At 48.7% G+C, this 15,887-nt stretch overlaps 2 long non-coding RNA genes across 2 annotated transcripts; one reads left to right on the top strand and one right to left on the bottom strand.

Annotated features, from left to right (window-relative positions):
* Nucleotides 1-1,185: 1,185 nt before the first annotated feature.
* On the bottom strand, nucleotides 1,186-3,289 carry LOC139363933 (uncharacterized). The gene is made up of 3 exons (XR_011625178.1): nucleotides 3,194-3,289; nucleotides 2,836-2,921; nucleotides 1,186-2,281 (listed from the first exon to the last, which is right to left on the bottom strand). It is a non-coding gene; the product is annotated as an uncharacterized lncRNA (long non-coding RNA).
* Nucleotides 3,290-3,297: 8 nt separating this feature from the next.
* Nucleotides 3,298-8,008, top strand: LOC139363934 (uncharacterized). The gene is made up of 2 exons (XR_011625179.1): nucleotides 3,298-3,435; nucleotides 7,544-8,008. It is a non-coding gene; the product is annotated as an uncharacterized lncRNA (long non-coding RNA).
* Nucleotides 8,009-15,887: the final 7,879 nt, after the last annotated feature.

Here is a 15,887-nt window from a genome sequence, read left to right as displayed (position 1 = left end):
AAGCAGAGAAGCAGGCTCTGCTGTTGCCAGAGTTTGCATTTCCCTAACCCCGCACTGTGCCTCGTTTTAAATTCTTATTAGTTGTTCGTAGATCATCTTTGGCACGTGGCTCATTCCTGTGCTTTGCTATTTTTCCCATTGCATTGCCTGACTTTTTCTCAACATAAAGTAAGATAATTTGGTCTTTGAAGTATAGTAACCCTTTATCATACAAACTGCAAACATTTTTCTCAGTCTATCATTTGTTATATCGCTATAATTTGTACTTGCCATATAAAAATACCTAATTTGACATTGTAAAATATATTTAACTTTTCTTTAAGGTTTTGGGTTTTCTGTTCTGGTTAAGGGAAGATCTCCCAGCTTCCAGATTACAAAAATAGTGTTTCAAAACTTCTTTCTAATATTTTGTTGTTCTATTTGTAGCATACTTAAGCTTTTGTGCTGTTACATCTTTTTTCTTTCTAAAGTAGAGATCTACATTTGTTTTCCTTCAGCCGGAAGACGCCTCAGTGCTCAGCCAGCCTGTCGCCTTCCTCTACAATGTTTAATTTGCATTTCATGCCTTGGGTCTTAGATCCCAAGTCACTTCCTCAGAGCTTTGAACTCCCAACTTAATTAGCTCCTTTTCCTGCTTGATCCAAATCAAACTGGAAGACCGAGTAAGTGCATACGGTTCCTTTCCACTCAACATTTCTCCAAATGTGAGAAAATATACGTTAAAAATAATAAATCCTGGCCGGACACAGTGGCTCACGCCTGTAATCCCAGCACTTTGGGTGACAGAGGCAGGCAGATTGCCTGAGCTCAGGAGATCACAACCAGCCAGGGCAACATGACAAAACCCCATCTCTATTAAAATACAAAAAATTAGCCAGGTGTGGTGGTGTGTGCCTGTAATCCCAGCTATTCGGGAGGCTGAGGCAGGAGAATTGCTTGAACCCCGAAGGCAAGCAGAGCAGATGACTCTGCGAAACAGAAGTGATTTCGAGACCCAGAAACATTATCGCAATCTTTTTTTTTTTTTTTTTTAGTTGGAGTCTCGCTCTGTCACCTGGCTGGAGTACAGTGGTGTTATCTCAGCTCACTGCAAGCTCTGCCTCCTGGGTTCAAGCAATTCTCCTGCCTCAGCCTCCTGAGTAGCAGGGACTACAGGCATGTGCCACCATGCCCAGCTAATTTTTTTTGTATTTTTAGTAGAGACGGGATTTCACCATGTTGGCCAGGTTGGTCTTGATCTCCTGACCTCATTATCCACCTGCCTTTGCCTCCCAAAGTGCTAGGATTACAGGAGTGAGCCACCATGCCCAGCCCGTTATCGCAAAATTTTAATTCGTATTAGAAGTGATATCCGAGAGTCTAATGCATTCATAAAATTAAACAAACGGGCCTCACCGAAAACAAAGAATAAAAAGCGATCAGAAATGAAAAATCTAAACATCTCCTCCAGCAACATACGTAAGAACAAGTCAAGTCAGCAGCATGAACATGGTTGAAGTCCAGATTAATGAACTGGAAGTTATGATCAAAGAAATCTCTCAGAACGCAGAGAGGTAAGTAAACAGGCATTGATGTTCACTGTGTGTGTTTTACCACAATCAAGAAAATTCAGAGGAGATGATACTTACACGCAATCCAGGGTATCCAGCGTTTCTCTAGGATTTCCAGGAAAGAAAACAGAAAATTCTAGGAAGAATAACGGAGAATTAATAAAAGATCTCGGAGCTGACACGATACAAAGCACTAGCTTTGATTCAACAGGGGTAAAGGGGTTAAATGACACAATCAGAACGGACCCAGACCAGTAAGTTCTGAGTCTCTATGTTACCTGAGACTGAGAACACCAGACAACAGAAAGCGTTGCCATCTTCCAGAGAGAACAGACAGCTTAGCTAGAAAGGAAGAAAACCAAGCATTCATCAGACCCTCCTCATTGTGACACTGGATCCCAGGAAGAACAGGGAGCCTGTCCAGGGGCAATTTCAGTATCCATTGAAACTAAATCAGTCTCACCTTTTCCTGTTTGATTTCTAGGTAACTTTCTTAGAAATATACTCGCAAATGGACCAAAAATGAGACGTATACAAGGATGCTCTTTGAAACTTTATGTGAGAGGAAAAAGTAGCACACATGGCCATGAATAGGGAAAGTTACATCAGGTTTGCTGGGTTTGTACGATGGAGGGCCAGGCAGCCGTTTAGAAGAACAAGGTAGAACTGCGCACACTGCTGGGGCGGGATCCTCACGACAGCCAGTGAGCCACAGAGAAGTCAGGTCCCATCTAAAATATAATTTTTACAAATAATATTAATAAATTTAATAAATATATCCAAATATGTTCAATTATATATATATGTATGTGTATATATACATACATATGTTTTTTGAGACAAGGTCTCATTCTGTCACCCAGGCTGGAGTGCAGTGGTGTGATCTTGGCTCACTGCAACCTCCACCACCCTGGTTCAAGCCATTCTCCTGCCTCAGCCTCCCAAGTAGCTGGGATTATAGGCGCCCACCACCACACCCGGCTAATTTTTGCATTTTTAGTAGAAATGTGGTTTTGCCATGTTGGCCAGGCTGGCCTCGAACTCCGGACCTCAAGCAATGTGCCTGCCTCAGCCTTCCGAGGTGCTGGGATGACAGGCGTGAGCCACCACACCTGGCCAATATATTTAAAATATTTTTATATATAAAAGGCTGAGGCTGCTTTTGAACAATAGCATATTTATATCATATATAAATGTTTCTATTTTGTATTTAGGTATATTTAAACTACATTTCCACACACACGTGTACACACAGCAGTGCACACAGACTGCTGCTGGCACTCACTTCTGGAACCTGCTGAGGTGCTGGAGGGTGTGAGGATTGGTTCTCACTTGTTACTTGAGAAACTTCTATATCATTTAAATGCTATGCTGTAAAAAAAAAAAAAGAAACACTAATACATTTTTAAAATCTTTAATAAGCATCATTCCTTAATTTGGCCAGGCTGGGGATTCTGGGTTCTGGAGCTAAGAGCCATGGTGCCGCCTCTGGAACCTGAGAGGACGGTGGGGACGCAGTTTCTGACCCCAGAACCTGAGAGGACGGTGGGGACGCAACCCCTGATCCCAGAACCCGCGAGGACGGTGGGGACGCAGCCCCTGATCCCGGAACCCGCGAGGACGGTGGGGACGCAGCTCCTGACCCCGGAACCCGCGAGGACGGTGGGGACGCAGCTCCTGACCCCGGAACCCGCGAGGACGGTGGGGACGCAGCTCCTGACCCCGGAACCCGCGAGGACGGTGGGGACGCAGCTCCTGACCCCACTGTGGCCAGGCGCCCGCTCAGCATGGTGGGGAATGGAAGGCTGTTTCCTTCTGAGGCTGTTTCCCTGCCCCCTTTCTGAGTTGCTGCTGCTGTGAAATCCCCACCTGCCAGGATTTCAAGGTGCTTGTTTTCTGGTGGTGTGGCTGTGGTGACCAGACATTTCCTAAGAGTGTTCCCAGCTTTTCCATTTTTCTAGTCCCAGCGTGAGGTACGGAGGGTCGTCCCAGGATGCTGGTGTCTGGCAGACACAGCCTAAGGGACTCCACAGATCCGCTCTCCTGGGGCCTGGAGAGCTGTGTGGACTTCAGACCCTTGGAGATCAAATTGAATGTCAAATGACCCAGTCTGAATATTAAAGGGGTGAATTTTAAAACCCTTTTCTGTAATTCAGACTATCATGGATTGGACCTGGTAAACTACAGTAAGTGGTGTGTGTGTGTGTGTTTAGTGCGTGTGTGTGTGTGTATTTCTGTTATGTGGCAAATGTGTATCTGCCTCTGCTTGTGCCTATTTGTGTGTTAGTTATGTGCACGTGTGTATTTGCCTCTGTGTGCCTGCTTGTGTGTTATGTGCACGTGTGTATATGCCTCTGTATGTGTGTCTGCATGTGTTAGGTGTTATGTGCGTGTGTGTATTTGCCTCTGTGTGTTATGTGCACATGTGTATTTGCCTCTGTGTTACGTGCACGTGTGTATTTGTCTCTGTGCGGGTCCCTGCTTGTGTGTTAGGTGTTACGTGCACGTGTGTATATGCCTCTGTGTGTCCCTGCATGTGTGTTAGGTGATATGTGTATATGTGTATTTGCCTCTGTGTGTTATGCGCATGTATTTGCCTCTCTGCATGTCCCTGCTTGTGTGTTATGTGTTATGTGCACGTGTGTATATGCCTCTGTGTGTGTATCTGCTTGTGTGTTATGTGTTATCTGCTCGTGTGTATATGCCTCTGTGTGTGTGTCTGCATGTGTGTTAGATGTTATGTGCATGTGTGTATATGCCTCTGTGTGTGTATCTGCTTGTGTGTTAGGTGTTATGTGCTCGTGTGTATATGCCTCTGTGTGTGTATCTGCTTGTGTGTTATGTGTTATGTGCTCGTGTGTATATGCCTCTGTGTGTGTATCTGCTTGTGTGTTAGGTGTTATCTGCTCGTGTGTATATGCCTCTGTGTGTGTATCTGCTTGTGTGTTATGTGTTATGTGCTTGTGTGTATATGCCTCTGTGTGTGTGTCTGCTTGTGTGTTATGTGTTATGTGCTCATGTGTATATGCCTCTGTGTGTGTGTCTGCATGTGTGTTATGTGTTATGTGCTCGTGTGTATATGCCTCTGTGTGTGTGTCTGCATGTGTGTTAGATGTTATGTGCATGTGTGTATATGCCTCTGTGTGTGTATCTGCTTGTGTGTTAGGTGTTATGTGCTTGTGTGTATATGCCTCTGTGTGTGTATCTGCTTGTGTGTTATGTGTTATGTGCTCGTGTGTATATGCCTCTGTGTGTGTATCTGCTTGTGTGTTAGGTGTTATCTGCTCGTGTGTATATGCCTCTGTGTGTGTATCTGCTTGTGTGTTAGGTGTTATCTGCTCGTGTGTATATGCCTCTGTGTGTGTATCTGCTTGTGTGTTATGTGTTATGTGCTTGTGTGTATATGCCTCTGTGTGTGTGTCTGCTTGTGTGTTATGTGTTATGTGCACGTGTGTATATGCCTCTGTGTGTGTGTCTGCATGTGTGTTAGATGTTATGTGCATGTGTGTATATGCCTCTGTGTGTGTGTCTGCTTGTGTGTTATGTGTTATGTGCTTGTGTGTATATGCCTCTGTGTGTGTATCTGCTTGTGTGTTATGTGTTATCTGCTCGTGTGTATATGCCTCTGTGTGTGTATCTGCTTGTGTTATGTGTTATGTGCTTGTGTGTATATGCCTCTGTGTGTGTGTCTGCTTGTGTGTTATGTGTTATGTGCTCATGTGTATATGCCTCTGTGTGTGTGTCTGCATGTGTGTTATGTGTTATGTGCTCGTGTGTATATGCCTCTGTGTGTGTATCTGCTTGTGTGTTAGGTGTTATCTGCTGGTGTGTATATTCCTCTGTGTGTGTGTCTGCATGTGTGTTAGATGTTATGTGCATGTGTGTATATACCTCTGTGTGTGTGTCTGCTTGTGTGTTAGGTGTTATCTGCTCGTGTGTATATGCCTCTGTGTGTGTGTCTGCTTGTGTGTTATGTGTTATGTGCTCGTGTGTATATGCCTCTGTGTGTGTATCTGCTTGTGTGTTATGTGTTATGTGCTCGTGTGTATATGCCTCTGTGTATCTGCTTGTGTGTTAGATGTTATGTGCATGTGTGTATATGCCTCTGTGTGTGTATCTGCTTGTGTGTTAGGTGTTATCTGCTCGTGTGTATATGCCTCTGTGTGTGTATCTGCTTGTGTGTTATGTGTTATGTGCTTGTGTGTATATGCCTCTGTGTGTGTGTCTGCTTGTGTGTTAGGTGTTATGTGCTCGTGTGTATATGCCTCTGTGTGTGTATCTGCTTGTGTGTTATGTGTTATGTGCTCGTGTGTATATGCCTCTGTGTATCTGCTTGTGTGTTAGATGTTATGTGCATGTGTGTATATGCCTCTGTGTGTGTATCTGCTTGTGTGTTAGGTGTTATCTGCTCGTGTGTATATGCCTCTGTGTGTGTATCTGCTTGTGTGTTATGTGTTATGTGCTTGTGTGTATATGCCTCTGTGTGTGTGTCTGTGTGTTAGGTGTTATCTGCTCGTGTGTATATGCCTCTGTGTGTGTGTATCTGCTTGTGTGTTGTTATCTGCTCGTGTGTATATGCCTCTGTGTGTGTGTCTGCATGTGTGTTAGATGTTATGTGCATGTGTGTATATGCCTCTGTGTGTGTATCTGCTTGTGTGTTAGGTGTTATCTGCTCATGTGTATATGCCTCTCTGTGTGTGTATCTGCTTGTGTGTTACGTGTTATGTGCTCGTGTGTATATACCTCTGTGTGTGTATCTGCTTGTGTGTTAGGTGTTATGTGATCGTGTGTATATGCCTCTGTGTGTGTGCCTGCTTGTGTGTTAGGTGTTATGTGCTCGTGTGTATATGCCTCTGTGTGTGTGTCTGCTTGTGTGTTATGTGTTATGTGCTCGTGTGTGTATGCCTCTGTGTGTGTATCTGCTTGTGTGTTATGTGTTATGTGCTCGTGTGTATATGCCTCTGTGTATCTGCTTGTGTGTTAGATGTTATGTGCATGTGTGTATATGCCTCTGTGTGTGTATCTGCTTGTGTGTTAGGTGTTATCTGCTCATGTGTATATGCCTCTCTGTGTGTGTATCTGCTTGTGTGTTATGTGTTATGTGCTCGTGTGTATATACCTCTGTGTGTGTATCTGCTTGTGTGTTATGTGTTATGTGCTCGTGTGTATATACCTCTGTGTGTGTATCTGCTTGTGTGTTATGTGTTATGTGCTCGTGTGTATATGCCTCTGTGTGTGTGTCTGCATGTGTGTTAGATGTTATGTGCATGTGTGTATATGCCTCTGTGTGTGTATCTGCTTGTGTGTTAGGTGTTATCTGCTGGTGTGTATATGCCTCTGTGTGTGTGTCTGCATGTGTGTTAGATGTTATGTGCATGTGTGTATATGCCTCTCTGTGTGTGTATCTGCTTGTGTGTTAGATGTTATGTGCATGTGTGTATATGCCTCTCTGTGTGTGTATCTGCTTATGTGTTAGATGTTATGTGCTCATGTGTATATGCCTCTGTGTGTGTGTATCTGCTTGTGTGTTATCTGCTCGTGTGTATATGCCTCTGTGTGTGTGTCTGCTTGTGTGTTATGTGTTATCTGCTCGTGTGTATATGCCTCTGTGTGTGTATCTGCTTGTGTGTTATGTGTTATGTGCATGCGTGTATATGCCTCTGTGTGTGTATCTGCTTGTGTGTGCTCACGCACTATTCGTTTAACCAGGTTCTCAACCTTAGATTCTTGCTAAGGTCCCCTGTGGAGGTTTTGGGAAACACCCTGCTGGTCCGAATTCTGCACACACTGAACGCTCAGGACGCCTGGGAGCCGGTGGATGGGATCGGGTGGGGCTTGAGCCAGGTGTTTTCTAATTTCCAGGGTACTGAGGGTGGTCTCCCAAGCAACTCCCATCAGGCCCTGTGACAAAGGCCCTGTGACAAAGCCTCAAGGGGCAGGCAGGGGCGGGCCCTTCTACTGTGGGGCTGGGGAGTGACCACCTGCATTTGTAGGCAGAATCACCTTGAGAGATGTCCACACTCATCATTCACTCATCATCTGAGGCTGCGTTGGAACAAGAGCACAGCTGAGCAGCCGAGACAGAGACTGTGTGGTCTGCGAGGTGGAAATTACTTGCTCTCTGATCGTTTAGGAACAGGCCTGCTGCCCTGCCCAGGACATCTGTGTCCTGCAGAAGCTACAGGTCAGCTCTAACTCACGCCTCAGGTGCCGGGAGTCTCAGGGAGGAGCCTCCAGGACCCCAGGACTGGAAACTTTTGCAAAGAAAAGTAACCATATTTTCTACAAAAAGGGTTATACAATATGATTTAATTATTCCAAGCCCGTGGTAAAGCCCACATTCTCCACACATTCTGGTGCTTTCAGCCCATTCCAATGAGAGGTGTTTATTTTGACAAATGCAGTGTCTTATTGAAAACTGTTTAAAAATTAACATTAAATTTAAATATGAAAAGTGATTGTTGCATGTGACTAGTAAATTCCACACTCTTTGAACTCATAAGAGTCTCCTTTCTTTCCAAATACATTTTCCATCCAAAATGTGAACACAGTGTTAAGTCTTTACAAAATGGTTTAAAAAATATTATTTTAAAAAGTCCATTCTTGCATAGAGTTTGGCCGCAGAGCAAAATGAAACCCCATGCAAGTGAAATGTTTTACCATGTTCAGTTCCATCATGAAAAGCTGGCAAAGTCAATGGGATGGGGAGGGGGTGGCAATCACATTTGGTTTAATTTATGACGAGAAATCCAATCCAATGCATTTTTAAATTCAGGAAATACTAAAATGTAGACTGTGGAGGCCAACTCCATGTGAACTGCACAGCCCATAATAGTTGGCTGATTTAAAACCTGAGCAATATGAACTACCCAACTAATGAGACTTGAAAAACCAGTACAATCAATTAATAAAAGTAAATGTAATAGTTAGAAATGTATTGAAATAGAAAGGGAGCGCTAAAAGTAAGTATTCTCAGCAAGCTGCAAACGTGCTCCTCAGCAGGGCACACCCCACTGGAGGCCCCTGAGTCCTTAGGGAGAAGGGCTGTGGCCTCCCGACAGGCCCTGGCAGCCTCGCGGGGGAGGATTTTGTTCATCGGTCCCCTTGCTCTCTGATTGTTTGCAAGCGAGGACTAAAGGAGAAATCCTCGTGACTTCTGTGTTCTAAGTTAGAGTCACACAGACTCTGTGCTGAGACCAGGAAACCTGCTCTTTCCCTATGGGTTTCAACCACGCTCCTCTGACCGGGGTCTGGGTGAGGAGCGCCTTGGTCAGGCCCTGGAGCAGGGAGAGGGGTTTGTGTTGCTGTCTCGGCTCAGGCTCCAGCAGTGCCTCTGGGGCATGTCCTGAGTTCCCAGATGCCGTCCTGGCTCTCCCAGGCAGGGTGGACTCTGGTTTTGCACGTCACAGAATCTTTGGGGGCATCCACAGCCCTTTGCGCTTGAGGCTGGTCTGACAGGCCTGGCAAGGGCAGGATCACACGAAGTTCATGCGGCAGCCCCAGTCACCTGCTTGCCCCATCTACAGACTTGATAACCGAGGGCCCGGTGGTCTCCTCCCAGGTTATCTGCTCGAGCCCCAGGCAATGTCAGGTTGCCTGCTGCTCATGGTGTGGTCCCTGGGAGGCCACGTCTCTTCACCTGGAACCCACCAAATTGGCACGTGCATTTCAACAAGGTCCACCTTCCACGTCTGAAGCTCCCCCGTCAGACTCCCCTGCTGGCTCCTTCTGCACCAGCCCTCGGAGGCAGTCACTCCCAACCCCCAAAGCCTCCTGCACACCCCGTGACCCTCAGAGTCAGAAACACCTCTCCACATGTGACCACTGTCTGACTCCCACCTGCCCACGGCACCTGCCATCCATTTGTCTCGCCGGCCATGCAGGCGGGACTCAAAGGATCCCCCGTCGCCTGCCCTCCTGGAGAGGCATCTAGCCACAGCTGTGGTCACTCGTGTTCTCACAGTCGTCTTGGATTCCAGAGGCAATGGGATGGCTTTTAGTGTCAGAACCCAGAATTTCCAGTCCGATCAGAGTAAGAAATGAAGTGTGTTAGATATTTTAAAAAATTAACAATTTTATTTTTTCTCAGCGTAACATTTAAGTGATCTAGAAGTTTACCAGGTAAAAGTGAGAGCCAATCCTCACACCCTCCAGCAAATACCAGGTTCCCCAGAAGTGGCCTCCAATAACTGTACTGTGTGCACTTTTTTTTTTTTTTGTTCGAGTCTCGCTCTGTTGCCCAGGCTGGAATGCAGTGGCACAATCTTGGCTCACTGCAGCCTCCGCCTCCTGGGTTCAAGTGATTTCGGCTAATTTTTGTATTTTTAGTAGAGACAGGGCTTTACCATGTTGGCCAGGCTGGTCTCAAACTCCTGACCTCAGGTGATCCGCCTGTCTCAGCCTCCCACAGTACTGGGATGACAGGCATGAGCCCCTGTGCCCGGCCCCTGTGTGAACCTCTCTGTATATGTGCTTGTGCATGTGAAAATCTATTTTTAAGTATGAATGGGATCTGACTGTTCTGTAGCTCACGTGTTTACCGTCTCAACGTGCCTCCCACAGCGGCATGCACAGTTGTTTTGTCCTGTTAAATGGCTGCCTGACCCGCCATCATACGGACGCAGCAACGTTGGTGGAGCTTTCTCTATTCATGGCCAGGGTTCGGCACAGCAGGCGAGGGGAGCCGGGGCCACTGCGCACAGTGGAGGAGGCAGAAGCAGGGGCAGGGGTGCTGCTGCAGCCCAGGGATCACTGTCAGAGGCTGGACACAGGCAGGGCTGGCCCTGCTGGTGATAGTGGCTCCTGCACAGAGGTCTGTCCCTGTAGAGGGCTGTAAACTAAGGAGAGAAGAGGACTGGCCTCACGCGTATTTTCCGAGCAACCTTCTCCCTGTAGAGGGTGTCTAAAAGCAGTGCCTGGTTTCCTTATCCGTTCACCACACTGACCATCTCCGCATGGCAGGCGGCGTGTGCAGCCGACCGTCAGCTCTACCCAAGCTTTCGTGACTGCCCCCCACTCCTGACAGTCAGCACGTGCGGTGTGTGGGCATGGAGTGGTACAGATTCCAACTGACCGGTTCCCTATCAGGGAGACGGGCTCTGATGGGAATTTGGCTGGGCCCAGGACAAGGAAATGTGAGTGGTCACAAACCAGGGTCACACCCTGGCCTGGCAAGGTCGGCAAAGCCAGCCAGTGACTGTGCCCAAAAGATGAGGACAGTTTAAGGCTCAAATATAGACTTGAAGCCAGAGATTTTCAGTCCCAGGTGTGGCTGTCTCCCTCCTCTCCCTGGAAACCACACTGAGGACCCCACACAGACCCTCAGGAAGCACCCGCTGCTGGGTTTGGGGTTTCTTCTTGCAGCAAAACCTCCCCCAAGATTCAGAGAGCGAGCAGCAGTGGCACCGGTGTCTCCAGACCTGGCAGCTCATAGCCTTTTTTTCCTGTCCCTGGGTTTAAAATTGAGTTTGCAGCCAGGCAGGCAGCAGCCGTTTCTCGGGTGCTTTTTGTTGTATGAAATTGACCTGGATATCTTGTTCTGGACTCCCAGATCGACCCCTCAGAAGAGCTGCCTGCCGTCCTCCCGTTTCCTCATCCTTTCTCTCTGACTGTAGATACCTCTCTGGACACAGAGGGTGGCTGGGACCAGCTCTGCACAGCATGTGGTGGCCTTGTATGTCATGTGTTTGGAGAAAAGGCTCTTTCTCCCTGGGGTCTCCAGGCATTCCCCAAATCCTATTACCGTTTGAGAGTCTGAACCTGGAGTCCTGTTGGCCTGAGAATCTCCACTGCAGTCTGAGAGTTACAAGCCACTGAGGGTTGTGAAATGAGGGCCTAACTCTCTGCGTCCTGCTCCAGTGGAAATGGACGGAGACCACACCCCCGAGCGCTGCTGGGTGGCCTGAGAGACAGCAGAACACGGCCCTCTCTGCTGGAGGCTGTTGTCATTCAGGAAACGACCTTTATTTCTTTTTTTTTTTTTTTTTTTTTTTTTTTTTTGAGACGGAGTCTCGCTCTGCCGCCCAGGCTGGAGTGCAGTGGCTGGATCTCAGCTCACTGCAAGCTCCACATCCCGGGTTCACGCCATTCTCCTGCCTCAGCCTCCCGAGTATCTGGGACTACAGGCGCCCGCCACCTCGCCCGGCTAGTTTTTTGTATTTTTTAGTAGAGACGGGGTTTCACCGTGTTAACCAGGATGGTCTCGATCTCCTGACCTCATGATCCGCCCGTCTCGGCCTCCCAAAGTGCTGGTATTACAGGCTTGAGCCACCGCGCCCGGCCCGACCTTTATTTCTTATTTCTTCGGGTTCACATGCAGCCTCCTGTCCAGCCGGAGGATGGGGAGCTGGAGAACGGGTCAGCCGCAAGGCCCCGCGTGTCCATAGAGGGCAGTCTTGGTTTACTGAACGGTACTACACTCCAAATTGCATTTGTTCTCACTTAGTAGAAAAATATGCTATAAATTTGCCATTACAACACAATCAACATGTCTTTTTTATGAAGAATGTCATACAGCCAATTATTTGTGTTTCTGTTACAGCTGTGTGCTGTTGCTTTAGAACAAACAATACTCCCTTTCTGCCGCAGAAAGAGCATATGTTGGTTTGAAATGAAACCTAGTAGGGAAAAGTTGAACGCTGCTGGAAGGCGAGAAAACCCTGAGCGCGCTGGGTCTTGATAGAAGACAGTGGGGAGGCAGCCGCGTTGTGGCCTCTTCTTCCCTGACAGTAGAGTGAGCGAAGCCGCCGTCTGTGAGAGGAGGAATGGGGCAGAGAGGCTCCATGTCCACACCCGCCGTCTGTGAGAGGAGGAATGGGGCAGAGAGGCTCCATGTCCACACCCGCCGTCTGTGAGAGGAGGAATCCGGGCAGAGAGGCTCCGTGTCCACACCCGCCGTCTGTGAGAGGAGGAATCCGGGCAGAGAGGCTCCGTGTCCACACCCGCCGTCTGTGAGAGGAGGAATCCGGGCAGAGAGGCTCCGTGTCCACACCCGCCGTCTGTGAGAGGAGGAATCCGGGCAGAGAGGCTCCGTGTCCACACCCGCCGTCTGTGAGAGGAGGAATCCGGGCAGAGAGGCTCCGTGTCCACACCCGCCGTCTGTGAGAGGAGGAATCCGGGCAGAGAGGCTCCGTGTCCACACCCGCCGTCTGTGAGAGGAGGAATCCGGGCAGAGAGGCTCCGTGTCCACACCCGCCGTCTGTGAGAGGAGGAATCTGGGCAGAGAGGCTCCGTGTCCACACCCGCCGTCTGTGAGAGGAGGGATCGGGACAGAGAGGCTCCATCCATGTCTGCCCGCCCTATTGTTTTCTCTTGCGATGTCCTCCTCCATGGAGCCCCAGGAGGACAAAGCTCGTCCTTTGGCACCACCAAGGCTGAGGACACCAAGGCAGGAGCCCAGGCTGAGGATGGGGCTGGAGACGAGCGGCTGTAAAGCGAAGTGGAACCCTGACCACAAACACGAGGCCCGTGGGAGTCGGCACATGCTGCCGTTTTAGCCGGGTGGCCCTTTGACTGTAAAATCATAGACGGCCCACGAGCAAGCTTTGTGGTGAAAGAAGGTTGGTTGCAAAGACAAGCGATGAGTCCCGGGAAAGGCCGTGCTCCTGCCTGGGACTCCACGAGACACGGGCTGCCTCGGAGGAGGAGCCGCAGCAGGACAGTCGGTTGCTTTTCTCTCGAGATGCAGCCATTGGTAACACTGAATTGGAGCCCCACTTGTTTTATATTTGACTTTTATGATTTCTATTTGCATTGCTGTACTGCTCTGTATTACTAAAAACGAACGGGGAGCAAACAACCCCACGGCCCCGGTGCCCCTCGCTCTCTTCACCCGGTCACCTGAGCTGGAGTCCTGGGGTCGTCCCCGACTCCTCACATCCCCGCCTCCAACACCACAAACCCGACCATCCTCCCCTTGGGTTCTGCTTCTCCAACATCATTGCCAAAACCTCATTCATTACAAATTCCAACTTGGTCCCAGAATAACAAGCATAGCGAGGACTGTCGGCCACTTGCTGGCTCTGGCCCCTGCCCTGTGCTGGCTGGTTGGCACAGATGCTCTTTAACCCTCCAAAGAAGCGTCCCCAGGAGCCCCTCCTCCTTCTCCTGGCATGTCTGGATTCTCTGCAGGTATTTGGGGTGATACACCCACCTGTCTTTCTTCCCCCACAGGTGCTGGGTTCCTGAGGTAGGGGCTCAACGTGCATGGTCTCAGCATCTGACCAGTGCCAATGAGTGGCAGCAATGTGGTGCCTCAGTGATTTATGAAAGAATGCATCAGGCATGAGCTGGACGTCAAGCTCTCCGCATTCCTCCTGGGTGGCCGCCTTAGTCTGCAGCTGTCTCCAGTAGGGAGGAAGGTATGCAAAGCTACAGAACCACATGGGGTGGGGCCACAGCATGGGCACCTCTCAGCTCCCCTCACGTGAACCTTGCTTCGTGGGGCGAGGTGTCAGGTGGAAATATTCTCTTTGGCGCCACTGATCCCACGGTGGAGGAGGAGGGGGCTGTTGCAGCAGCCCAGGCCGGAGCTGCACACCCCTCTGGCCAGGTGGTGGGGATGGCTGGCCTCTGTTCAGCACGGCCCGCTGCTGGCTGCATATCTCATGGGTCTTGTCCTAGCCTGCTTCTCCCGCCATCTCTCAACAGTTAGGGAGGTTATGTTTTCAAAGATGTTTCTGCTGAGTTCAGTGGTGTGACAGACTCCCAGAGACCAACCCAGTAGAAGGATTTGAACTCCTAGGGGTCTGTCCCCCCTCGCACCTCCTACAGGGTGGGAGTTGGGCCATTGCCGGGACTGGGTCTGGTGCTCCGTGAGTTAAAGAACACGCTGTCTATCTCTTGGTCTTCCTGTCATCCTTTGTTCCTCATAGTTGCAAAATGGCTGCTGGAGCTCCAGATGTGGGCCACATCTCCCTTTTGCCAGGGCCCTTCTGATGGTGAATTTTATGTATCAACTTGGTGAGGCCCTGGTGCTCAGCTGTTGAGTTTGGTGTTATAATTTTTAGATATGATTAACATTCAAGTTAGTAGACTCTGAGTAAAGAGATTACCACCTCCCTTCCCACCATTGGTGTGGTGGGCCCCATCCAATTAGTTGAAAGTCTTAGGAGCAAAGACAGGTTTCTCCTCAAAATTGTACCACAGACATCCTTTCTGCATTGCTAGTCAACCCAGCGGATTCCAGACCCAAGATTGCAGTGTCATCTGGGCTGGGTGCGGTGACTCACGCCTGTACTTCTAGCACTTTGGAAGGCTGAGGTGGGCAGATGACTTGAGGTCAGGAGTTCAACACCAGCCTGGCCTACATGGTGAAACCCAGTCTGTACTAAAAATACAAAAAACATTAGCCAGGCATGGTGGCGTGCACCTGCAGACTCAGCTGCTCAGGAGTCTAAGGCGGGAGAAACGCTTGAACCTGGGAGGCAGAGATCACAGTGAGCCAAGATTGCAACACTGCACTCCAGCCTGGGCGACAGGGTGAGACTCTGTCTCAAAAACACCAACCAACCAACAAAAAATAGAGTGCAACATCAGCTCTTGCTGAATTTCCGGCTTTCTCTGGAGAGCTCTGGTTACATTAGCCTCGGATCCATTCCTGCTCCCACCTAGAGGGCAGGTTGCCCATCCCAGCTGTGGAAAACTCAGGTGTCTCATCGCACCTGTCCCGCCTCCAAGGTGGAGATGAAAGAAGGAGTTGTGGTGTCCGTTGGGTTCCTCCCCCAGGCCTGCAATCCAGATGCGGTGGAACCAAAGACAACCAGGGCATCCAAAGTGTCCCCACCCCACGCCCAACAGCACACCCAATGCCATGGTGGGGTGACAGTCCCGTGCCTCAGTCATCACCACACCACATCACCACGGACAGGGTGGTCTCAGGAAATCAGACCTGAAAGCAGGAACCCAGCTTTCAGGCTTGGAAGTTTTCCCTGAGCGTTTGGTATTGGATTTGTTTGCAAAGTGCTCAGATAACTAGAAAAAGAGCAAGATTTTCCAGTATTTCCCAGTCCCTAAAATTCAGTTTCTGCTTCACAGCACATGATCTCACCAAGAAGGAGATTAATACAGTTTTCAGATCTTTTAGCTGTTACAGTCATCACTTTCCTTCACATGTGACTATGTGTGAAAAAAACAATAAAACCATTTTAAGAAAAAAAGAAACAATTTTTGATTGAACTGGAAACTAATTCTTATTTGAATCTGTTATATTTCTAGATACATAAATAATTTATGCATATAAATGGAATAACACATTCTTATAAATAGAATCCACAGGGCTAATGTAGCATAGTACTGCTCATCAACAGAAAATGCTGGTGCTCTAAACAAGCAGAAAAT

The sequence above is a fragment of the Macaca nemestrina genome, chromosome 6, assembly GCF_043159975.1.
Source record: "Macaca nemestrina isolate mMacNem1 chromosome 6, mMacNem.hap1, whole genome shotgun sequence".
Taxonomy (NCBI): Eukaryota; Metazoa; Chordata; class Mammalia; order Primates; family Cercopithecidae; genus Macaca; species Macaca nemestrina.
This window is presented reverse-complemented; position numbering and strand designations above follow the sequence as displayed.